The sequence below is a fragment of the Dendroctonus ponderosae genome, unplaced genomic scaffold (assembly GCF_020466585.1).
Source record: "Dendroctonus ponderosae isolate FM_Combo_2020 unplaced genomic scaffold, Dpon_F_20191213v2 Dpon_F_20191213_1, whole genome shotgun sequence".
Lineage (NCBI taxonomy): Eukaryota > Metazoa > Arthropoda > Insecta > Coleoptera > Curculionidae > Dendroctonus > Dendroctonus ponderosae.
Genome location: NW_026017110.1, coordinates 5,382,187 through 5,392,388, shown reverse-complemented (window position 1 = coordinate 5,392,388; position 10,202 = coordinate 5,382,187). Strand labels below are relative to the sequence as shown.

Below are 10,202 nucleotides of genomic sequence, written 5' to 3'. Positions count from 1 at the left end.
TAGGCGACGATTTCTTCCCGATTACGGATTCAAAAACTTTACATTTGCATATTAAGGAGCTTGTGAGGTCGTAAACAATCCAATGAGCGCAAAAATACGGTTCTGAAATTTTGACTATTGATCTAAAATTTCGTAGAAGAGAGGGATGATTTTTTCGAAAAAAAATAAAATATCTCGAAATGTCTCGATTTTTCCATCATTGTCACCAGAAAGAGACGAGGAGTTCAAGGAGATCCTTAAAAACACACTGGACTCTTCAGATCCGAAATAATCAACATTTTCTGTCGTTTTTGAGCGGTTCCGATTTTTAACCGACGAGTTCTTTCCAATTATGGACTCAAGAACTTTACATTTGCATATTAAGGAGCTTCTGATGTCGAAAACAATCCAATCAGCGCAAAAAACACGGATGTGAAATTTTGATTTTTACTAAATTACCTTTTTAGAAAGTGAACCAGCGATCAGAAAATGGGGGCAGTTTTCTCAGAAAGTCTTGATTTCAAGAAGTTTTAGAATTGCGTGTTTTTTCTCGTGTTGCAAAATCGACTCAAACATGGCGCTGCTTTTTTCGAAGTTCCTCAAGCCCCAGTTGAGCCACATAATTCGTTTTGGCATCGTTGGATAAAGAATTGAAAATTTCATTCAATCATAACAACTCAAGTGAGGAAATTCGAGTAGTTTTGACCCAGAAAGCGAAATTTGAATATCATACATTGCTGCAGATCGCAAATTCTGTCTGCATATACGTCGGTTAAAGCCGGACCCCATACTGGAGGAAATTCTAGATGACGTACAGTTGCAGCGAAAATGATCTAATTAAAAACCAACATCAAGTGTAAATATCAAACACATCAACCACATGTCTTAATATACACGACAAACTTCAATGTTTATCGGTTGGACCGGTTCAGGGACGTACATTTGCGCTTTTGTCAATCACTCAACCAGGTTGAATCAGGACATCGGGCGGGACGATCTTGTCTTGTATGGCATTCCCTTCATCCCCGATACATTGTCTTGGTTGTTGCGTTTTTTGTTGAGCAGTTAATCCAGGATGCTCAAATGGTGAGGGTAAAATCTCATTCAATATATATCGCCTTATGACCGATAAGAGCGAAAAAAATGTTCTAAGTGACGTGAGTGTTTGCTTTGGTACTTTCGACGAATTGAACGAGATTTGATTTAATTAACTTGGAGTTAACTCGGTGCCCCATATAGATAAGATAGTGATAAAATTGTTATTTCATCCACAATGTTTAAGTGATTTATAATTAGACTAGTTGTTTGGCAATTCAACTTCTTCTTCAAAACATCCGAGAGCGATGTACCTACTTATTTTTGTTTTGTGGTATTTGAAATTGTTAATAACTGGGTTGATGGTCGCGTCAAACTGTGAATAAAAAAGAAGAAGCCGCCCCAAATTGCAAAATAGCCACGTCTCATTTCGCATACAAAGTGTGCTCCAGTTGCAACAGGCCCAATTAAAATCTTATAAAACAATTGAAAACAGATTTCCAAATGAAACGTGTGCCCCGTTATTGGTTCAATGTTAGGCAAAGCGCTCGCTGAATCAGAGTGGGTACCACCAGCCAAGCCCGATTTCTTAAAAATCACGACCGATTTTTTTCCGCCGGTGTTTCCTCGGCCATATTAGAGCGAATTTCGAAAAATTACGTAAAACCGCAATGGTCACTGGTGCCGTAAAATAAAACGCGGAAAAAAATTACATTTCCAAGCGAAATATCGATGAATGAGATAAGAAAATCGCCAAACCATCAAAACGAAAGTAAAAGTTTGAAATGTGTAGGTATTACTTAAATCGGGTACCGTGCATATTAGGGGACTTCTGCGCCAATGGGTACCGAACAGTCTTCGAGAAGGCTCGCTAATGCTTTCCGTTGATTTTGCGTAGAATTTAATGGAGAAATCGCTATTTAACCACTGATTTATTTGCCAAAAACCATTAGGTAGAACTTGTGAGGTTCTGTCACATCAAAGCTTTAAAAGCAACTGTTCTTCTGTGGTAGGTAGAGGAATCAGACCAGTCGGTTACAAGGCCTCCGCACTGGCTCTCTATTTCTTCAGCAGAATATCGTATCTGATACTAATACGCGTGAAGCGGTTCCAAGAATAGTGGTACCTACGGCCTGCCATTAAACCGTGAATACTATTGCCCAGGAAAAGTCGTATAAATAATTTATTGATATTAATACAATACATTTTGAATCGACGTGAGACGAGATGGCCGGAGCAGCACATAGATTCATTAAATTACGTGACTGTCTTTGTGCTGCATTAATGACGTCCCACAAACGTTCAATTCTACAAAAAATCAATCTTGATGGCATCATCTGCTAATCAACAAGCACATGCCGTTCATAAACAAAGCAGGGCCACTAGGCGCATATAAATGAAATATTAAATTCGGCAAAGTCTGAAAAAGCTAATTAAGACAACCTTGAAAATATCCCCAAGTTTTTGTTCCTTGTTTTTGGCGCTTCGCCTCGGTAATTTGGTAGCCATGTTGCCCATTAGGCTTTGGAAACCAGTTCTTTATTGGCTATTTGTTATCGAGTACGTGCCAATCACCAATTCAAATACGTTTTGTCTATTCATTCAAGCTCCCCCATCTCGGCCGTTCCATATTTCACCGTCTAGAAAGCTTCAGGTATGTCTTATCACCTTGGTCTCAAAGGGCTTTTGCTCACATGGAAACGATATTCAAATTTCAGTATCTTGTGGCCCAGGGAATTCAACCCTTGAGTAGATGGGTTGTATTCATTTTTGTCTAGGTTTTAAAGATACTTCCAATGGGTCAAAGAAGCTTAGCTCGCCTTGAATTTTAATCGGTAAAGCTGCTTTTCTACGCTTTTCACGTCCACCATATACAGTATCCTGTTGTCTCCTGTTGTCTGAAGAATCGTCGTTCCATCTGATTCACCCGGCAACTTGCGCGTTTTCCATTATCGCCTCATTGAGCCCTGAGCAAAGTTGATTTCCAAAGCGTTTTTGAGTATTCAGCGACATACAAATGAAGATTTGTTGTACAGCTTCAAAAGGAGTCTCGTGTAATTGGAAAAAAATGTAAACCTAGCATGTGGTTGTATGGTCAGGTTTCCCAAGGCTAACGTGAACATAACACGATTCAACGTGATTACTATAGGAAGTTATTAGCGATTTCAGTTCGAAGGTTGTGACTATCAGTGGACCCGGAACTTCGATGAATCCACCTGATTTGTGTACCATTGATTTTTTGCCTTTGTTCCAAGCAAGCGCTATCACCGATGAATCGCTAAATGCCCACACACGCCAAAAGTTGAGGCTTTTTCTTTGTTCAACAATGGATGATTAATTAATTGTGGAAACTTTGTCAAAATTATCCCATTCAATCACTAAGCACAGATTAGCACCATTTCTACTTATAGTGCGTTGATAACAGGCATTTGTTTGAGATTGTCTTGTGATGAAACATTATCTGGAAAGGTGGAATTTTTATTAATTGTGTTTGTTATCGAGAACGTTTTATCAACAAAGTGACCCAAAAAAGTATTCTCACTTGTCCGTCACTGGTGGATTCAGGAAACCTATAATGGCCACCACTAGAAACATAGCTTGTTGAGCAGCCATTTTTTTACATTTTTATGCAAAAGTGTCCAGAAAACCGCGATGTATAATTTATGGGGTGCTTGAGAATTGGTCAAGCACCAATCGTAAACTTTTATCGATTTTCATTTGTTACTTTGGGCGACGTTGCAGGACGAAAACTAATGCGGGAAAAATTGAAGAATGCTAAATGTGCTTTTTTTACGGAGCTTTGGTAGATTTAAGTTGAAACTTTTTGAACTGCGTTGACTCCGATGTGGTTCAGTGATGACTGTAATAGCTTCCTTTCTTTCGCCTAATCTTCGGCACTGTTCTTATCAACCCTTAAACAGTTAAACAGTATAAAGCAATGACTGGTGTTGTTTTTCTGCAATATTTTATCGGCCCGAACAGGAAAACAAGTAGACATTTTACGATACCGCTGACTACCGGTTACTGATTTGAAGCGAACAGGAAGCTGAAAATGAACGAATATTAAAACGAACTTTCTCTAGCCAGCATTGACTGGAACCCGGCAGCAACCGAATGAAGGAAGCTAAAATAATAATAATAGTAATAAGTATAAGCAACCTCGGCTTTTATAATTTATCGGTTTTCAGAGCGGTACGGCTGCGAGTTTTACCAATTGTAGGGAAAAACACAGAAATTCTGCATTTCATATCGGTTTCATGTGTGACAAGTATCGCGGACCGTCATTGAAAGTGTCGTTGGCCCGTTCCCACCATCATCAGTACCACCGTTGACTGTTGAGAACGCCAGTTTTTACGCATTCTGAAAGAGAACCTGCACTTGACATGCTGAATGATGGATAGCGAGTTTTTTCCCTTGATTTTTCACATTCACATGCAGACCTCGTGGCGTATTATTCAATGTTTTCGGTCAAAAATTGCCATTTACGAACTGGCATCACCGGAAGTACCGCCGTTGGGTACTCGTCAGTTTATCTTGATCTTTAACTGACGAATTTTTTTCCTTGGGCTAAAATGCCCCTTAAGTACTCACGAAGCTACTAACTACTACCCAGTAACGATAAAGACTAAGCAATGCTAAAATTTCGGGTTTCTTGATAGGAAAAATATTAAATATTGCATAAACAATTGCTTGTTGGTGTGGGCCACTAATTTAGGGTTAGCATACGTTGCGATTCCATGAACATCTAAATGCAGGATAGGTTCCGTGCGCTGTTGCCGTGCTGTAATAATATTTAACGTCAATTTTCTGTCGCTATAAATAAGCGTAGTAAATTTGTTTTTCAGTCGCTATATCAGAGGGAAAAAAATTGAACTTTTGGATGAATTGAGCTCAAGAATAAAATACCTTTAGTTTTTGAAAATATCGAAAATTGGTATTAAAAAAAGTTGATCAGAAGTTGATAATGAAAGTATTCCTCCGAAATAGCAAATAAATTGCATTATACATAATAATTCTTTATTAAAATCTACAGTAAAAATGCGTTAAATGCTTGACATAAATGACGGATAGAACGCATAAAATTGACGTCAAATATTACTACCACTTGGCAACAGCGTGGAGCCGGTTCTGTGTTTAGACGTTCCTTGCGATCCCCAGGATCGAATTGGCGATTTTGGGCTCATCAAACCTCTCTAATATTGTCATTAAATCGCCTTTACTAAATACTTCGAAGCCTTTACGATACTGTTGGTGAACCTGAACGCTTTCCATTAAATTGCTCATTGTTTATTCATTTCTTGCATCTTTATGCAGGATGATTCACGACAATTTAACTGTGTTACGACACTGGCAATTAGTTTGAGTTTTAACAACACAATGATAATTGCCCGTTCAGTTTCCATGCTCATCAAACAGTTTCTACATTGATGCTAATAATAAATAGACAATAGAAATTTAAAATCAAACTGGCGCACACTGAGGTACTTAAACGATATGCTACTGATCGAAAATAAAAAAAATGAATGTTCATAAATGACAAGTCGAGTCAATACTTGTTTACTGTGGATTGTCAAGCAATTGTTGAGCTGAATTCAGCATGTTTGAGTCGATTTAGCAGCTCAAAAAAAACACGCAAATCTGAAATTTCTTGAAATCAAGACTTTTTTGAGAAAATTGGTAACATTTCCTTATCGATGGTTCACTTTCTAAAAACGTCATTTAGTTATCTCTGGAATTATGTGAAAATGAGCGGTCTTGTTCATTGCGCTTCCGAGAAATGAGCAAAAACGGGACGAAAAACATGAAATTTTGGCACAATCTTGCACCAAAGTGTCTGATATTCAAATTTCGCTGTGTGGGCCCAAACTGCTCGAATTTCCTCGCTCATGTTGTTTTGACGAAATCGGATTTTCAGCTCTCTATCCAACGATGCCAAAATTATGTGGCTCAAATGTTTCCTGAGAAACTTCGAAAAAAACAGCGTCATGTTTGAGTCGATTTCGCAACTCAAAAAGAACAGCGCAAATCGAAAACTTCTCGAAATCAAGACTTTTTACAGAAAGCTGCCAACTTTGCCTTATTGATGGTTTACTTTCTATAAAGGCCATTTACTTCTCTCTGAAATGATGTAAAAATGAGCCTTCTGGCTCATTTTGCTTCCGAAAAATGAGCAAAAACGGGACGGAAAATATGAAATTTTGGCATAACCTTAGACCTAAGTGTCCAACATTCAAATTTCGCTTTCTAGCTCAAAACCACTCTAATTTCCTCGCTCATGTTGTTCTGACTAAATTGCGTTTTCAATTCTCTATCCAACGATGCCAAAACGAATTCTGTGGCTCAACTGGTTCTTGAGAACTTTCGAAAAAAGCAGCGTCATGTTTGAGTCGATTTTTAAAGATAATTTGCAAAAAATTGCACAAAATCCTCTCTGAAATATTTTATTTTGCCAAAGTTTTAACTAACCTTGTAGAATGCAGATAATTGTTCATCCTTCAAAATATAACATTTTTACTTATTATATGATCCGCTTTTAATTTAAAACGTTTTTAAGAAATTACCACCAAATACTCCACTGTGCGGCTTTGAGAAGGAACCACGAGTGGAAAATTCCGCCGACCGAGGAGAGATGAAGGGAAATTCCTATACAAATGAACTTTTATTTGCATATGGCTTATTGTTCAATCATTAATATATTCAACGACGCTTCTTTCCTGTTGAAGGCCGCTTTGGACTGTAGATACCTACATGTTATTGCTTATAATCTGCTTCTTTGTTGTTGTCGTTTTGTCCCCGTTCAATACATGCGATTCGATTCGTCCACTTCTGCCAACAGGAAGATGGAATTAAAAAATCCATAAACAAATGTTGAATTAGTCGAAAAGCAAACACTTGATCCGTTTCAATAGATAACGGTTATTATGTACTAAAAATATAAGCAGAAAAACATGATAAGAGGTTAAATCCTTGAACCCTAGACGATTTTGGGCTGAGATGTACGTACAGTTGCATCTAGAGACTGAAAAGACGGACTTAAAGTTGTTGATACTAAATATTGAAAATGTTTTCAAGCGCGTATATGGCGACTTTGCTCTTATCAACGTAAACGCACTGCAATAATGGTAACATGACCATATGAACCGCAAGTTTTATCAAAACAGTTGCAGAGTTATCCAATGAAATTAGTTAGCGTCGAATTCCACGCCTGGTAGTTAGTCAAACACTCTCTACAGATAAGAAAAATCACTGGAAAAAATAAATATACTGACTGGAAAAGTTGGGCGATTAAGAGGATAGAGGCTTTCAGGATTGTCTTCTATCGAAAGAAATTCTGGGAAGTAGATAAGTTCTATATTGTTGAGGCGGATTCATTTTTTTACAAACTTCTTGTTGGGTATTTCGCCTCAAAAATGTTTGTCTTTAATAAAGGCAGAATTTCCTCACGTCTTTTATTACAGATTGATAAATAGAGCTCCTATTTCGCAATAAGAACGAATTATTTATCAAAAAGTAATCAAGAACTATAACCTAGAGGGTATCCTGCGACACACTTAGGCTCAAGCTGTACGAGAAAATTCCAATTAGTAAAAAAATTAATTTGAATAATTACCTTGACGTTTCGATAGCTATTTTCTGCTATCGTTATCAAAAGAACCTAAATGAACCTAAAAAAGAGTATGTTAATAAATTGTGTAACAATAGTAGGATAATACAGTATATGAAAATTCGCTGTGATAATTCGTCTGTGCAAATTGTCAGTTATGTGAGTTTGACTTAATCTCATTGTTTAAATTAATAAAGGTTAAAAGTCATTTTTAAACAGTGAGATTAAGTCAAAGTCACATAACTGACAATTTGCACAGACGAATTATCAGAGCGAATTTTCATATACTGTATTATCCTACTATTGTTACACGATTTATTAACATACTCTTTTTTAGGTTCATTTAGGTTCTTTTGGTAACGATAGCAGAAAATAGCTATCGAAACGTCAAGGGAATTTTTCAAATTAATTTCTTTACTAATTGGAATTTTCTCTTACAGCTTGAGCCTAAGTGTGTCGCAGGATACCCTCTAGGTGATAGTTTTTGGTAACTTTTTGATAAATAATTCGTTCTTATTGCGAAATAGGAGCACTATTTATCAATCTCTAATAAAAGACGTGAAGAAATTCAGTCTTTTTTAAAGACAAAAATTTTTGAGGCGAAATACCCAACAAGAAGTTTGTAAAAAAATTCTGGAAAGCCGATTTTTTTTCCGAACGACGCCATATCACGCCGGTTTAAAGGCGGGGATAGCGTCGCAAGAGCGTCGGTATTGGACTGTGTCCTACCCAATACAAAGTTCGTTTGTCTGGAAGCGCAACACTCCAATAATCCCCATCTTAAATAGGTTTAAACCCTGCAAACCTAATTAGACAGTGAAAGGTCAATAGCGCTTTTATGGCACGAGTTAACAATCAATAGTTGACTGTTTTAAAAAAATATTTATTTAAATGCATATATTAAAGTTTGACTGTTAACAACAAAACTTATGTTGCTCTTTGGTGGGCTTCAGCTTGACTGGCTTCCCGACGAAAGCAACTGCCCTTAAATGTAACAAAACTCCAAACTTGATTTACTCAAAAAAATACACCTATTTCCGCACCAGGAAATCTAATAATATTATACTACTAGCAATTAATGTTTATTGCTCACACAGTAGACCAAATGTTCAGACCGTAGGAAAATCAATATAGAGTTCATATTGTCCAAGGGGCGGCACTTCACCGGAAAGGGTACCCATAAGTCAGCCTGGCTCAGTAAGGCCGACATTTATGGTACCCCTAGGACATTTTGCCAGTAAAGATCAGAAAAACTGTTTTTCGATTTCCATATATTAGAAACTTGATATTTATTAATCATTAAAATGTCGAAAGTGAAATAAAACACAAATATCTCGGTTCTACGTCAGGGGGCATGAGCGTAGCGGTATCAAGTTCCTGGAAATGAACATCAGAATAGTAACGCAAATTTAAGCCGGAAAAATTCCGGTTGGAGCAAAAACTTGTTTTCAATTGCAAGCAATTCAAGCAGACATTGCGACGCCACTGGCCATTCTTATCGCTGTGGAAAGTTGATTCTTCTGTTGATTTCTGTCCCTCGTTAAGCTGATAAGCTCTTTATGCACTGATAGCTTATCGGCAACCGTATACAATGGGTTCCACTTGGAGGCGACTAGCTTATTGCTAAGCAAATATATAACGAGTGACGCCAAAAAAACTGAAAATTTCAACATTGGCTTTTTTCCGCGTCGTGTGTCGTCGTCGATCGGGCCTAGAAGCGGTCCCACAAAACTGGTAGATCAGGGTCCAAAAGCAATTTCTTGATTGGCAAAACTTATACACAAGACATGAAGAAACCGGCCCCTCGTTCGCCTTGGATTTAAAGTTCGCGGAAGGAGAGTGCGCCCATCTTGTAACACGAAACACCTTCGGTTTTATGACTGTCGCTTTTATTTTTTCACATTTTTGTTTGATCGATTTGGGTACTGCATACAGGGTGATTTACGTAGACCGTGCATTAGAAGTTTTACCATTTGCAGTTGTTTTAGGAACTTGCAATAGAACTGAAGATTTTATACTTTTAATTGTAAGAATTGCATATAATATGCAGGGTGAGGTTTTTTCGATGACCAGTACAGGGATCTTCGAAACTATAGCAGTTACGAAAGAGGTTAAATGGACAAAGAATTGTAGCTTTGAATGCTATACTCGAAACCAATTTTATTCTTCTAAAATTTGACAGCTGTCAAGAGATATTTGGGAAAAACTTATTTATGGTAAATTTTTAAATTGCTCCTAGTTCCGTTGACATTAATTTGGCAGGAAAACATTAAATAGAAAACTTCTAGGAAATTGAATTCCAAATAAAATAGCATGACATTTTTCCAAAATAAATTTAATTTTTGACAAGTGTCACAAATTTGAATTTTTTTAAATGGCAACCATACTTGATTATTCCTTTACCGAATAGAGCATTTTATTACGATTTCTGTGATATATCAAATCGTTAGGTGTTTTTCGAAAATAAAGTGTCTGCAAACAATTTAAACTTTTTACAAACTTCTTTTTGGGTATTTCGCCTCAAAAATTTTTGTCTTTAAAAAAGACAGAATTTCCTCACGTCTGTTATTACAGATTGATAAAT

At 37.0% G+C, this 10,202-nt stretch overlaps 1 long non-coding RNA gene across 1 annotated transcript; it reads right to left on the bottom strand.

Moving 5' to 3' along the window:
- Positions 1-6,560: 6,560 nt before the first annotated feature.
- On the bottom strand, positions 6,561-7,210 carry LOC125505822. The gene is made up of 2 exons (XR_007282447.1): positions 7,019-7,210; positions 6,561-6,840 (listed from the first exon to the last, which is right to left on the bottom strand). It is a non-coding gene; the product is annotated as an uncharacterized LOC125505822 (long non-coding RNA).
- Positions 7,211-10,202: the final 2,992 nt, after the last annotated feature.